Source organism: Zeus faber, assembly GCF_960531495.2.
Source record: "Zeus faber genome assembly, chromosome: 1".
Classification (NCBI taxonomy): Eukaryota; Metazoa; Chordata; class Actinopteri; order Zeiformes; family Zeidae; genus Zeus; species Zeus faber.
The window spans coordinates 3,101,947-3,113,554 of NC_137193.1; positions in this window are offsets into that span (position 1 = coordinate 3,101,947).

The window sequence follows — 11,608 nt, forward strand, 5'->3', positions numbered from 1 at the left end:
TGGGGGCCTGATTTCACTTGCCTGAGGGTTCGATACACTTGGGTGAAGTTGTTATTTTCAGCGGCAGACTGCAGGCATTCTGCTTCTCCTTGCCAGAATCTCTCCCTGTCTTCTTGTATCGCGGTGTTGCGTATGCGTTTTAGGCGAAGGTATTCAGTCATGTCGCCCCTCAGACGTGGTGCTCTACGGAGCTCTATGATTTCTAGCGTTGTTGGTGTTATCCAGGGGCGCCTAGGTGTATGGTGAGGGCGTCGGATGGAGTCAGCAGCTGCCTGGTTAATTGTGGACACGAAAAGGTTCCAGTTCGTGAGTTCTTCTTTGGCCAGGGCATTACACCGGTTGGAGATGGAGCGGGTAAACACTGAGGTGATGGTTGGATTCTGGAGATGAGAGGATCTCAGTCGAGGTGGTTCCCGTGATGATGGAACAGCCTTTAACTTCAGTCTCAACTGGGCAACCAATAATCGGTGGTCCCTGTTGCCTAGCTGGGCTCCACAATACACACAGCAGTTGGTAACACTGGATTTCCAGCGACTGGAGATGATGATGTGATCTAAGGCCTTGTGGGTTTTGCCATCATTGCTATACCATGTCCATTTGTGTATGTTCTTCCTGGGGAACCACGTGTCTACAATAGATAGGGCCCCAGCACAGCTTAGATGCTGGAGGCGGTCACCGTTGTTGTCGGTGATGGGATCTGGAGATTCTGGGCCAATGATGTTTTTGGTCTGTGAGTCCCGAGAAGCAGAGGAGACGGTGGCGTTGAAGTCTGCTAGCACAATAGTGATGTCATGAGGGGGTATCTGCTGGATGGCCAGATGTAGTTGATCAAAGAAAGTGTTCTTTGCCTGGTCGTCTCCGACCTCTGTTGGTGCATAGGCAACAATGACTGTTAACTTGCCGTGTTGGTGGTGGAAACGGGCGGTTAGCTGACTGGGGTCCATCCTATAAGGGATTTCCTAACATGGCATGGCATTGCTAGGGCGACACCATATAGCCCTCTGTTATCATTTGAGCCGCTCCAGATGTAACTGTGGTCTCCCCCTTTCTTCTCACCGCTATCGCGCCAGCGTGATTCGCAGAGTCCCGCGATGGAGATAATGGGACAGTTCACGAGACAGAAGAGTAGCGTGTCCATGTGTTTGCACATTCCATGTGGCAACACGGAAGGGATGTCAGAGATTGATTATTCGTGAGTCAGGGGCGTGCAAGGGTCGATACCAAGGGGCAGTCCAGCTATTTCTGATTGGTTTTGTAACAAGGAGAGGTTCTCTGGAGTAGGTTGTTAGCCCACTGCCAGATAGCCAGCTGGGGGGGCTGCCCCCTTTAGGGCCTGCTGGCCTGCCCTAAACCATTCTTCGTCAGGCCCCTCGCCTGAGAACAGTTTGCCATGGGAAACCCTACCAGGAGCACAAGGCTCCAGACAACATAGCTCCCAGGGTCACAGGGATGCACAAACCTCTCCACCACGGTAAGGTGATGGTTCCCGGAGAGGAACAACAACAGCAATCCGCAATACAACACTGGGGATGAGCGCGCAATCTCTGTGTGTGAGCATGACGTCAGGAGGGCTCTGATGCGTGTGAACACCAGGAAAGCTGGGGGCCCAGATGGCATATCTAGACAAGTACTGAAGACCTGTGTTAACCAGCTAGCCCCGGTGCTCACTACAATATTCTCCCTGGCTGAATCAGTGGTCCCGTCCTGCTTCAAGAGGTCCACCGTCATTCCTGTCCCGAAGATAACCTCTCCTGCCTACCTGAATGACTACCGTCCGGTGGCCCTCACCTCGGTGGTCAAGAAGTGTTTCCAGAGGCTGATTAAGGATTATATCTGTGCCCTCCTCCCCCGCACCTTGGACCCACTGCATTTTGCGTACCAGCAGAACAGATCCATTGATGACGTGGTCTTCCTGTCACTGCACACCACGCTCACGCACCTGGATGGCCAGAAGGGGGCCTACATGAGATTGCTGTTCATTGATTATAGTTCAGCTTTCAACACCATAGTCCCCACCAGACTGGCTGTCAAGCTGAAGGAGCTCGGACTGAATACTCCGCCGTGCGCCAGGATCCTGGACTTCCTCTCAGCCCGGCCCCAGGTGGTTAGGGTGGGGAAGTACATGTCAAGCTCCCTCACCCTGAATACAGGATCCCCCCAGGGCTGCGTCCTCAGCCCCCTACTGTACTTCTTGTACACACGACTGTGTGGCCAGGTCCAGCTCCAACACCATCATCAAGTTTACTAACCACACTGTTGTTGTAGTGGGCCTGTTCACCGACGGCGGGAAGGTCTACCATGAGGAGGTGGCTGACCTGTCACTCTGGTGCCAGGACAACAGCCTCCACCTGAACATCAGCAAAAACTAAGGAGCTGATTGTGGACTTTGGGAGAGGATTACAACCGAGGACACACACGCCGTTGGTGATTAATGTGACTTTTGTTGACAGGGTGAGCAGCTTCAAGTACCTGGGAGTCCACATCACAGAGGACTTAACATGGACAACAAACAAGACACTCTGGTGAGAAAGGCAAGGTAGTGTCTTTACCACCTCAGGCAGCTGACGAAATTCCAGGTCTCGGTGAGGATCCTCAAGTCCTTCTACTGTGGAGCGGTGGAGAGCATCCTGACAGGCAACATCACTGCCTGGTTTGGAGAGCCCGTAGGATCATGAAGGATCCTCACCACCCCAACAACGGACTGTTTCAGCTGCTGCCGTCAGGCAAGCCCCTCCGCAGTCACACAGCGAGAACAGAGACTGAGACGGAGTTTCTACATCAAGCCATAAGGACTGGCAACACTGACCTCACTTTATTCACATGTGACTTTAATGCACATATCTGTATTTCCATAATAGCCTATCCCATTTTCCCTCTGTATTACCTTTGAGTTCTTTATTTTATTTTATTCTATATTATTCGACTTACTTACTGCATTACAGTATAGGAATCAGTTAGTTAGTCAAGTAGAATTTTTTAGGTAGCTAAGGTGTTCAGTCTAGAATATATTGTGTGTAATCACCAGATGTCTTGCATTGACATTTCTCTGCATATATGTATGAAAGTTTGTATATGTATGAACGTATGTAAATGTATGAAAGTATGTATATGTATGTGATGAATAAACCTCTTGAATCTTGAATCTTGAATCAATACGTTTGTTACCAATTTTGTAAAACACAGGCTCACTTGCTCAAAGATTTTCTGTTTCATACAATTAACGTCATAAAATTGTATTAATACATAATAAATATAATGAGTGTACTTGGGCTGGTCGACCAGGCGGACTCAGTCCAAGGGACCGTGGTCTTAGGTCTGGACCCATCACTGCCACTTCCATCACTGAAGGTTAAGTCACTGAAGGTTAAGTCACTCAAGGTTCAGTCCTTGAAGGTTCAGTCTCAGTCCTGGAGCAGGAGCTGAATAAGTTGCGCTGAACAGAGTTCTAAGAGCTACGAATGTTCCGACAGTTGTGCCTGCAGTGTGGACACAATAAAAGGGACGGTTCCCCCAAAGTCCTTAGAACCATGAAAAAGTTCCTGCGGTGTGAAAATGCACAATATGGAGTGTTTTGCGATACATTAAGTATTGCGAATAAATATATTGCAATATTTCACAATTATTTTATGTAAAATAAGACACCTGTTACATGTGGTTGTGCACAGCGTTTTCATTAGTGTCATTCAATTAAATACATCTACAAAAAAAAACACAGAGTCATTCATTCTTTCAAACCATTCTTTCTTTAAAATCAGATGTGTATATGTTGATTCTACAAGATGTACAGAAAATATGTTCTGTTCCAAAACATGTATATTTTTCATTAAACAAATGCAGTAATATCCCAATACACAAGTTGCTTTACGTTTTGAAACACTGCTCCCCCCGGTAGACAGATAAAGCATTGCCACTGCTTTTCCACAAATTACGTCATCGAGGGGGATCTAATTACAACCAGGGTCTGAGCACAGATCCAACAGGGTCCATACATTGGTTGGCCACGCCCCAATCACGGATCTCCTTGGCTCTTGTCATGTTCCAGCTGCTCTCTCAAAGTGGCTCCTACTGTACAGGGGTCAGCAAAGCGGACAGTCTACAGGAGTTAGAAAGATGATGGTGGAGAGCAGATCAGATCCGGGAGCAGCCTTCCTCTTTTTAGCTCTAGTCAGGGCCCGGGTCTGGGTGTACGACAGGTTCAGCCTGGGTGACTTTACATAACAGTGGTGCTACTCCAATGTCATCTGTTCTGTTGGGATGGGAAATCTTTTGTTAAGCCCCAGTTTGAAATAACACTCGTAATCATGTGCTCTATGTTTATGTGTTTACTGTTTTCTTATGTTGTTGATTAATGTTTTTTATGTTTTTAAAAATGTTGTTTTTGTTTCTTTGTTGTTTTGGATTTTTAATTGTTTTTATTATTGCATATGGTTGGAGATATCCATTAAAAACATTAAGGTTTAAGTTAAGGTTTTTTAAACATCAAATCTCTCTCTTCCCTTGATTGTCCGGCAGGTGTTCTCAATGTTTTTTCCCCTCAGCTGTGTCCCATCTCATCATTACACCAGTGTATTTAGTGTGGCTTCCCCCGTCAGTCCTGGAGTGTCCCATGCAGTGTTTTAACTTTCTTTAGTAAAGATATCTCTACAGATGAAATCAGGCAGGCGACTCCGTGGACAATAATGTTCGCGGATGACATTGTGATCTGGAGCGAGAGTAGGGATTCAAGATTCAAGATTCAAGAGGTTTATTCGTCACATACATATACATACTTTCATACATATATGCAGTGAAATGTAATGCAACGCACCCGGTGATAACGCACAATATGTCCTAGGAAAAAAAATATTTCTAAAAGACCAACTAACTGACTCCTAAAACGTAATACAGTAAGTCGAATACTTATAGAATTAAAAAATATATATATAGAATAAAATAAAATGCAATAAAATTAAATGAAATAAAATGGAATAGATAGAGGGAATATGCTTATGTATATGGAATAGGCAATTATGTTTATACAGATATGTGCATTAAAGTGGCATGTGAATAGAGTGAGGTAGTGTTTGGGATAATACAGCACAGTATACAACAGTACGGCGCAGCAATACGGCATCACGAACAACCCTGGACAATGACACAGTATGCGGTACAGTATGCTACATACAGTACAGTAGGTAGTACAGTAGGTAGTAGCCTATGTGTGTGGCTCAGTTAGGACTCCTGGTGAGGTCAGCATTGACAGTTCTAATGGCTTGAGGGAAGAAACTCCGTCTCAGTCTCTCTGTTCTCGCTGTGTGACTGCGGAGGCGCTTGCTCCACCACAGCAGCTGGAACAGTCCGTTGTTGGGGTGATGAGGATCCTTCATGATCCTGCAGCTCTGCTACTACACCTCCTGGTGTATAACTCCTGCAAGGCGGGGAGGGTAGTTCCAGTGGTACGTTCAGCTGAACGCACCACCCTCTGCAGGGCCCGCCTGTCCTGAGCAGTACAGCTCCCAAACCAGGCAATGATGTTGCCTGTCAGGATGCTCTCCACTGCTCCAGAGTAGAAGGACTTGAGGATCCTCATCGAGACCCGGAATTTCCTCAGCTGCCTTAGGTGGTAAAGACGCTGCCTCGCCTTCCTCACCAGAGTGTCTGTGAGTGTAGTCCATGTTAAGTCCTCTGTGATGTGGACTCCCAGGCACTTGAAGCCGCTCACCTTGTCAACAGAAATCCGGTTAATCACCAAGGGCACGTGCGTCCTCGATTGTGATCCCCTCCTAAATTCCACAATCAGCTCCTTAGTTTTGCAATCACCTCCTCGTGGTAGGCCTTCTCATCGTAGTCGGTGATCAGGCCCACGACAACGGTGTCGTCAGCAAACTTTATGATGGTGTTGGAGCTGGACCTGGCCACACAGTCATGTGTGTACAGGGAGTACAGTAGGGGGCTGAGGACGCAACCCTGGGGGGATCCTGTATTCAGGGTGAGGGAGCTTGACAGGTGCTTCCCCACCCTGACCACCTGGGGGCGGCCTGTGAGGAAGCCCAGGATCCAGGCACACAGCGGAGCATTCAGTCCGAGCTCCTTCAGCTTGACAGCCAGTCTGGTGGGGACTATGGGGTTGAAAGCTGAACTATAATCGATGAACAGCATTCCCACATAGGCCCCCTTCTGGCCATCCTTATGCGTGAGCGTGGTGTGCAGTACCTGGGAGACCGCGTCATCCGTGGATCTGTTCTGCTGGTACGCAAACTGCAACGGGTCCAAGGTGCGGGGGAGGGAGGCGCAGATGTAATCCTTAATCAGCCTCTCGAAACACTTCATGACCACCGAGGTGAGGGCCACCGGACGGTAGTCATTCAGGCAGACTGGAGAGGCGATCTTCGGGACAGGAACGACGGTGGACCTCTTGAAGCAGGACGGGACCACTGATTCAGCCAGGGAGATGTTGAATATTGTAGTGAACACCGGAGCTAACTGGTTAGCACAGGTCTTCAGTACTCATCCAGATATGCCATCTGGGCCCGCAGCTCTCCTGGTGTTCACACGCATCAGAGCCCTCCTGACCTTGTGCACGGACACTGAGAGTGCGCGCTCATCCTCAGCGGTGTAAGTCCAATAAGCCGACGAGCTAGCGGTGCTGCTGCCAGACTCAAACCGCGCATAAAAGGAGTTCCGTTCATTGGCTAGGGAGGCGTCCACACTCGTGGCTGGGGAGGAGCTGCTGTTGTAATTCGTAATAGTCCGCAGCCCCTCCCACAAGCGTCTGGTGTCCCGTTGCTCCATCTGTAGCTCCACGGTCTCTCTGTACGTCCGTTTAGCGTCCCTCACCGCCCTCCGCAGATTGTACGACGCCGCTTTGTAATTGTCCATATTACCGGATAGAAGACCGTCGTTGTAAGTGGCCATGCGAGCATTCAGAGCGCCAAGGATGGATTTATCAACCCATGGTTTCTGGTTTGGAAATCTCTGAACGTTCACCGTGGGAACGATGTTGTCTGCTAGCGTAGTTACAAAACTTACTACAACCTCCCTAAACTCGCTGACGTCACTTGAACTTGATTGGAACATGTCCCAGTCTACGTCAGTCAGAGTGTCCTGAAGCGCAGCCTCCGATTGGTCCGTCCACTGCTTCACTTCCCTCGTCACCACCAGTTCTCGCGCGATCATAGGCCTGTCAACGGGAACCAGCGAATTTGTGGCGCGATCTGATTTCCCGAAAGCAGGGAGCGAGACGGTCTTGTGTCCCTTCTTGTAAGGTGTGTAGCAGTGGTCCAAAGTTCTATCTCCCCTGGTGGCACACGTGATGTGTTGGTAGAAATTAGGCAGAACTTTTTTAAGGTTGTTAAAGTCCCCAGTCACCACCACAGCCGCGTCAGGATGTCTGTTCTGAAATCCGCACAACACATCGTACAGAACCGACAGAGCTGTGTCGGTGTCCGCTTGTGGTGGAATATAAACGGCTGTAATGATGACCGTGCTGAATTCCCGGGGAAGATAAAATGGACGGCATAGTATGGTCAGCTGTTCCAGGTTGGGCGAGCAGGAGTGGGAGAGTAATTTGGTGTTGTTGGCGTTACACCAGCGGTTGTTTACCATTAGGCAGACGCCTCTGTAATAAGCTTCACAAGTTCTGTAGATACTGTAGCTTATCTAATATTGACGAGACAGTGTGTATCCTTTTAGTAGCTTTATTCACAACAACTCAATCCCCGGAGGTCAGGTTGTACTTTGGAACATTGCATGAATGGTCCGTCACCCATTGTGTTCCCCATTAGCTGCACAATAGTTCCACCTCAATCTCTCCACATCTCACCCTTTAAGTGAATACCAACATTTCTTTTAAACAAAATAAAATAGTATTTTAACTCAAATTCACATTTCCTATCTAGGGGTTCAGGGTAGACTGCCTGAGTCCCCAAAGCTGTGCAGGGATTATTCTGCCCCGTTGACCACAACTTTCTACCTAAGACACAGGTTATTACAAGTCCATCCTGACTGGTCTTTTTATCATGCGCCCTGATCTAGAAACAGTAAGAGTCTCTGGAATGACCCTGATGTGGGATCGGTTTCTGCGAAGACTTCGAGAGGGCAGATCGATGTTGTAGGATCTTGGCGTCTGGGCTGGACCTGTGATGATTCCAGGCTGCCCGGTGTTCTTCACCCAGACTCTTTGTCCTGGTCTGAGCTCTTGTTTCTGTTGTGCACGATGTCTGTTATTGAAACACGATGCTTGTTTCTCCTTCAGGTACTTATCCTTCTCTTTGAAAGCCTGTAGGTCAGGCCACCTTGGCTCCAACTTGTCCTGACTGACGGGCAGGGGCGTTCTGATGTTTCGACCCATCAGTAGTTGTGCAGTAGATGCACCTTGTGCCAGGGGTGTGGCTCTGTAAGCCATGAGGGCCCTGTGTGGATCCTCTCCCTTCTTCAGGAGAGATTTGACTGTTCTCACAGCCCTTTCAGCCTCCGAATTACCTTGAGGATAACGGGGGCTGCTGGTCACATGTTTGAAGTTGTACTCTCTGGCAAAGTCTGCGAACTCCGCTGCAGCTAGCTGCGGACCATTGTCCGTGACCAGAACCTCAAGGACCCTGTGACGTGGTCAGATAGACTTCAACTTCTCCGTTACATGGGCTGTAGTAGTGGAAGTGAGGTTAGCTACTTCTATGTAGAGAGAGAAATAGTCGACCACCACCAGGTACATAGCTGAATTCCACTGGAACAGATCTGCTCCAACACGCTGTCACTGCCTGTCTGGCAACGGTGTCATCAGCAGTGGTTCTGGAAAGTTATGAGCCTCCTTGGCACATATCGCACTGTGTTCCACTTTCAGCTTAATTTGCTTTGACAGACCTGGCCACCATATGGATTGCTGTGCTCTGGCGATACACTTTGTGATGCCTGGTGACCTTCATGAATTTTGTTCAGCAACTCCTTTTGCATAGAATCAGGGATTACCAGTCGCCCGCCTTTCATCAGCAGTCCATCAGCAATCAACAGGTCCTGGCGATACTGTCAGTACTGCTGAAGCTCTGGTGTGAGAGCCTTCCTGGTATGCCATCCATTTTTCACCAGGTTCTTTAGTCTTTTGCAGATACTGTCTACATCTTGTGCAGCTCTGATCTGAGCCAGCCTCCCTTCTGATGCAGGTAGGTGCTCCATCAAGATTCAAGATTCAAGATTCAAGATTTTTATTTGTCACATACATATACATACTTTCATACATATATGCAGTGAAATGTAATGCAACGCACCCGGTGATAGCACACAATATGTCCTAGGAAAAAATAAAAATAAAAAAATAATTTCTTTCTATAGGCCGACTAACTGACTCCTAAAACGTATTACAGTAAGTTGAATAAAATAAAAATGTATAGAATAAAATACAATAAAAATAAAAAGAAACAAAATGGAATAGATAGAGGGAATATGCCTATGTATATACAGATATGTGCATTAAAGTGGCATGTGACATTAAAGTGGCATGTGAATGTGAATAGAGTGAGGTAGTGTTTGGGATAATACAGCACAGTATACAACAGTACGGCGCAGCAATACGGCATCACGAACAACCCTGAACAGTGATACAGTATGCGGTAAAGTATGCTACATATAGTACAGTAGGTAGTGGAGCCTATGTGTATGGCTCAGTTAGGACCCCTGGTGAGGTCAGCGTTGACAGTTCTTATGGCTTGCGGGAAAAAACTCTGTCTCAGTCTCTCTGTTCTCGCTGTGTGACTGCGGAGGCGCTTGCCTGACCGCAGCAGCTGGAACAGTCCGTTGTTGGGGTGATGAGGATCCTTCATGATCCTGCAGCTCTGCTACTACACCTCCTGGTGCATAGCTCCTGCAAGGGGGAGAGGGTAGTTCCAGTGGTACGTTCAGCTGAACGCACCACCCACTTCACTTGGTTGACATAAGCACCGACATTCTTCTCCAGCTGTGTATCTTCCAAGGTTAGCGGCGCTTGGATCGGAGCCCTGGACAGTGCGTCTGCTGTGATCAGGTTCTTCCCTGGTACATGTTCAATCTTGTATGTAAAGCAAAGCAGTCGCAGTCTGAATCTCAGGATTCTAGGGGGCAAGTCATCAAGGGCTCTGCTGCCCAGCAGGGAAATGAGGGGTTTGTGGTCTGTTTGAATAAGAAAGTCCATCCCTATTAGATAAGACCGAAAGCGCTCACACGCCCAGGTCAGCGCCAGTGCCTCTTTTTCAATTTGTGCGTATCTACGCTCCGACTCCATCATGCTGCGTGAGCAGAAGGCCACCGGATGGCATTCACCTGACGGTTGCTTCTGAGACAGAACCCCTCCGAGTCCAAATGAGGAAGCGTCCGCCGCAACTTTTGTCGGTCTGTTCGGGCAGTATTGTGCCAGCCCTGTGGCTGAGCTCAGCTCCTGACGGAGCTCCTCGAATGCCCGCTGCTGCATGCTCCCCCACGCCCAGTCACTGACAGATTTGAGCAACTCTCTTATGGGCTGTGAGAGCTCAGCAATGCGTTGCGAGAATTTCCCAACATAATTCACCATGCCCAAATATCTTCTCACACCTGCAACGTCTGTGGGTGCGGGCATCTGTGTGATTGCTGTAATTTTGTTAGGGTCTGGTTCTAGGCCCTGGGCACTGACAATGTGACCTAGGAACTTGACACGGACCACAGCAAACTGGCATTTTTCATTATTGAGTATCAGCCCTTCCTTCTGTAGTCTCTCCAACACTCTGCTCAGTCTGTGGTCATGCTGTTCATGCGATGATCAAAAGACAGGAATGTCATCTGCATGACACACTGTTCCTTCCAGTCCTGCCAGCATCTGTGTCAGCCTCTTCTAAAAGTGCTCAGGCGCTGACGAAATTCCAAATGGCAATCTGTGAAAACAGTACCTCCCAAACGGTGTGATGAACGTCGTCAGGGGGACTGATTCTGGGTGCAGGGGCACCTGCCAGAAGCCAGCTGTGGCGTCGAGTTTTGAAAACACTTTTGCATCTGACAGCTTGGCGAGGGTTTCGTCCACTGCCGGCATGAGCCTTTCACGGCAGACATATTCATTCAGGTGGGTCAGGTCCACGCAGATTCTTATATTTTCGTTGGGCTTTGGTGCCACAACAATCCCTGCGCACCACTCTGTCGGCTCGTCGATGGGCGCAATCACTCCCAGAGTGTCCATTCTCTGGAGCTCCACTTTGACTTTGTCTAGTAAGGGTATAGGCACACGACGGGGCTGTGACAATGCATAGGGCTTGGCATCCTCCTTCAGTTTAATTTTGTACATGCCTTTCAGGCATCCTAGGCCTGTGAACACTTTGGGATACAGCTTTTTGATGTCAGCTGTCTGAATAGTGTCAACTGTGTAGGCTAACTGCAGTGCTTCAATTGCTGGCAGACCAAGTAGTGGGGTAGCTAATCTTTCTATTACAAACACTGGCTGTTCAGTTGTCTTGTTTTTGTATTTTAAGGTTCCCTTGAACTGACCACCCACTTGTAGAGCGCTGTTGCCTGGTCCTAGCAGTCTCTTTGTTGCAGCGGTGAGCGGGCCATGCTGCTTCTTTGAGTAGACTTTAGCTGGGATGGCTGTCACATCCGCTCCTGTGTCCAGCTTAAATGTGGTTTGTTGACCATTTAGCCT